Source organism: Entelurus aequoreus, linkage group LG15 (assembly GCF_033978785.1).
Source record: "Entelurus aequoreus isolate RoL-2023_Sb linkage group LG15, RoL_Eaeq_v1.1, whole genome shotgun sequence".
Lineage (NCBI taxonomy): Eukaryota > Metazoa > Chordata > Actinopteri > Syngnathiformes > Syngnathidae > Entelurus > Entelurus aequoreus.
In genome coordinates, this window is record NC_084745.1 from 51,311,392 (window position 1) to 51,315,929 (window position 4,538).

The 4,538-nt window shown below is 40.2% G+C and overlaps 1 non-coding gene across 1 annotated transcript; it reads left to right on the top strand.

The window, feature by feature from the left end:
* Positions 1–269: 269 nt before the first annotated feature.
* LOC133630562 (U2 spliceosomal RNA) lies at positions 270–460 on the top strand. The gene has a single exon (XR_009821281.1). It is a non-coding gene; the product is annotated as a U2 spliceosomal RNA (small nuclear RNA).
* The last annotated feature ends 4,078 nt before the right edge of the window (positions 461–4,538 follow it).

The window sequence follows — 4,538 nt, forward strand, 5'->3', positions numbered from 1 at the left end:
CGCGGGCTCAACCTTGAGACCCGCCCACATTGAGGGAAAATAAGCCCCTCCTCGATCTGCGGGCTGCAGCCAGGAGTTTTTTAGATAAGTCGGCAACAATTCCATTCATAAAAAGTATTAACGCCATTCAAAACAATGCAATCATTCAAAAATGTCACGGTTGTTGTTTGGTGTGTTGATATGTGACGTCATCGTTATTTAGTGTGTGTAACCGTCACTTTAGCTAGTTGTGTCCGGAATGACATCCTCCCTTCTGACTGTCCAGCAGCATCGCTTCTCGGCCTTTTGGCTAAGATCAAGTGTAGCATCTGTTTTTGTCAGTTTAATATCTGATACGTCCCCTATCCAGGGACCTTATATTAAATTGATTTTTGGAACTGGGAGGTGGAACAGGGGCTTGCTCCGCCCACTCCACGCATCGACCTGGTATTGCAGTACCTCCAGGAACGGTGCACCTCCTCTCTTGTTGAAAATCATTATCAAGTAACTGGATCAGACCTGGGCATTTTGCGGCCCATGGGCCGCATCCGGCCCTTTGTGCGTCCCTGTCCGGCCCGAGTGAGGCCAATTATAAATTACAAAATATATTTTAAAAAGTATCTATGTCGAGTGTGCAATACAACGGTGCTGCTTTTGTTTTGAAAATTGTTATTTGTATTACTTCCGTGTGGACGTGTGCGTGATTGTGAGTGAATGTGAACAGCTGCAATCACAAATTACAAAATAAAGTTGAAAAAACATCTATGTCGTGCGCGCAATACAACTGTGCTGCTTTTATTTTGAAAAGGATTATTTATGGGCGTGTGTCCGTGTGTAACCTGCGAGTGAAGGTGCACATGCAGCGACAAGTGATGCACGGTTTACACCCGAGACGCTAAAAAGAGAAAAGTTGATGAAGAATGGCGTGTTTTCAACAAGACAGGGACTGCAAAGCAACGTTCCCTCTAAGGTGCACGCCTGCGCAATTGCGCACTGCTCAAGCGTCTGCTGCGCGCAGCAAATATATGCCGCGCACCAAATCAAATCCCATCTGAATTCTAAACAAAATAAACATATTTATTCTGTGTAATTTTGCAATGCAACTTTGAGTGACAGTGACAACAAGCGGCCCTAACGGTGTTCGTCAACACCGTTCAATTGAACACCGTTCAATTATTGTAACGTCTATCGAGATGCTTCGAGGACAGGAATTAAATCGATCACTTTATTGAGCAAAACTGTTTATATTCGGACATAACCACACCAAAAACATGAGTAAAACAATTCTATCTTGACAAAACTAGTCATTTTCTGCCGTACAAACCAGGCCAAAACCAACTTGTCATCTGTCACCAACACGCATAGCACTAAACCACTGGTGCGTTTATGGCCACACAAAAAGTCGGACAACTCAAACACCACACAAAGTTACACTATGACTCCTCAGTCATACGTGTGCTTATTTTACTGTCATTTATTATTCATGTTAATTTATTTATATTAGTCATGGAATGCTGTTACACGCACTATGTTGAAGTATTACTATTATTATTAATTATTATTATTATTATTATTATTATTATTATTTATCTTACAGTATATATCAAAAATAATATTGAGCAAAATTTAATTGAAATATTGTCGATGTGGCCCTCCAGCAGTGCTCAGGTTGCTCATGCGGCCCCCGGTAAAAATTAATTGCCCACCCCTGATATATAATGTAGGAACCAGAATATTAATAACAGAAAGAAACTACCCTTTTGTGTGAATGAGTGTAAATGGGGGAGGGAGGTTTTTTAGGTTGGTGCACTAATTGTAAGTGTATCTTGTGTTTTTTATGTTGATTTAATAAAAAAAATAAAAATACATTTTTAAAATGTTTTTTATTTTATTTTTTTTATTTCTTGTGCGGCCCGGTACCAATCGATGGTTGGGGACCACTGATGTAGAGCACGGCTGTCAAAGCCAAGACCCGGGTGTAATGATAGTGTTTGACCACATGGTGGTAGTAAGAGTCTACAAATGACTAGGAACCAATATATAGTATGTGTCAGGTAGGACTCTTTAGAGAGGAACACACCTTGTATGCACGAGTGTTAAAGTAGCGTTGGTGATATGTGATCGTGATTAAAAGACACTTCTACAAGTCATCCAACGATGTGTTATTTAAAACAAGAACATAACATGGTACCAGGAGTAAACGAAGAGTGAAGTGGTGTATTGTGGAAAGCGACATGGATTTGAAGCCACCTAAATTAGGCTGACCATATTCTGAAATCCCAAAAAGAGGACACATATATGCGTGCCAAGGCCGGGGCTAGGGGAAAATTTGCCAATGATACTTGAACTTGCTTTATAAATAATATATTTATTTAAATGAAGCATTTTTTCTCCTCTGTTGACAATATAACAAAATAAGTCACACTTATATTCTGTAACATTCACAGTTTTTGAAAAAGTACAGAGGTAGCAATATTCAAAATAACCTCTTGTATATAATATAAACATAAATAATGCCTCAAAACAGGTTAATTATATATTTTTTTTAAAAACAGGTAACAGCCCATTCTTTAAAATGTCTCTTCTCAGTCTAGTGTATCATTCTAATGTAAAAAATATAAATAATGCCTCAAAACATTTTAAACAAAAACAAATGTTTTCAGAGAATACACCATAGGTGAAGAGTATTTCACAAATCAGTTAAAACAACAAAAACAGAGGTAGCATTTCTGAGCCAATTATTTTAGGCTTCTGTAAAAAAAATTAAAAAAATAATGCAGAGTCAACATTTAAAACAAAAAAAAGGAGAAGTAGTGTATTGCGTTTCTTCTTATTTAGTCGTCTTGGCCTTATCTCCTTGGTTTTCCTCCTCATCTCCCGGGTCTTCATCCTCGTCTCCCTGGCCTTCCTTGTTTGCCCATGCATATTTAGCTGTAGAGCTTATTTTCCCCAGCAGTTTCCGGTTGCTCATCAAATAAGCCTGGAAGTCCGTGCAGGATGTTTCTTTGAAGTTGTATTGTACAAACAGAAGCCCTTTCAATGACTCAACAGACAACCTGCTCTTTTCCTTGGTCCACTGGCTCTGCATCAGTGAGAAAACCCTCTCAACATTTGCATTGTGAGAAGGAAGGGCAAAGACAAACTGTGCAATCTTCAGCAGCTCTGAGTAACATGCAATGCTTTTGGCCTTCTCACAATATTTGCACCACTTCTGGTGCACTTGCAGGCCATTGAACTCTCCATCACTGTTGCTACTCTCAGTGAATTTCTTGAGATTGGTGACCTGATCAAAACACTTGGCATCATCAATTGGCACCCCCTTTTCTCCAAGGTACTTGATGCAGGCTTCCACATCATTCCAACTAGGTGTCTGACTCAGATCCATCCACATGAATGGGGTGAATTCTTCCATGGGTGTCATCCACTTCTGGAGATACTGCAGGCATGCACTGTAGAGACCCTGCACATCAGCATAGAACTGTTCACATTCTTTTCCATGCCCATCTGTGCGCTTCTGTGCCAGGAGTCCCTTAACTTTCAGGGACATGAAGTTGTTTCTCTGCCGTTCCTCAAGTGTTGTGTGGACTCTCTGCAAGATGTTACGCACTTCAACAATGGAATTATTTTCCTTTTGCATTTCTTTAATGGGTGAGTGGAACACACACATGAGTGAATGCATGTGCCAGAGGTAAATTTCACTGAATTCATTTTCAAAAAACCTCTTGATCATTACAGGTGTTTTTTCCTGTGACATAAAATATCCCTTTAATGCTGGAAACATCTGCAGCAGCCTCTCGATTCCAGGGAATAATGACAGCCATCGTGTCTTGCTGTGGGAAAGGAGCTTTCTGTATTCAACATCTACAAAGTCACAGTACTCCTTCAAACTCTCAGTGCGCACAGTGTAAATGTGGAAGTACTGGTAGATTTTGAACATGATATTCTCAATTTCAATATCAAGTGTGTCTGCACCATGATGGACACAATTGTTCATTATGTGTGCTGGGCAACCCAACCCATCAGCGTCTTATTCTGGAGCAGCTTTTTCAAATTTGCATACACATTCTTCCCCCCTTCATCACGTCTGATTCCTCCGAAGTTTGTGTTGCAGTTGTCACCAGTAAATGCTATACATTTTTCTGACAAATTATTTTTTCTCAGTGTTTCAATCAACAAGTTTGCAATGGTGTCCGCTGTCTCATTAGGTGTGTGTTTGACCTCAAGCAATGTTGATTGTACACCACCTTTCTTCCAGTCAAAATACTGGATTATGATTGGGAATATATTCACTGCACCATGGTTACTCCCATCTGTAGCGATGCCACAGTACTTTATTTCTTTGAGCGCCTCTAGCGCAATGTCGATGCTGTGGGGCGCTATAACACTGTTGACAATCGCCTCTGTTTTGGTGCGTGCACTTGAAAACTTTTTTTGCCGTGTCTGAGTCTGGGAATGCTTTTTTCAGCAAAGCACTGGTGCAATCCATCGACTCGTAACTGTTATGGTGTTTGACTGTGTGGAATGCTAAAACACCCTCTGCTGCGTTTACAACGTCTTCT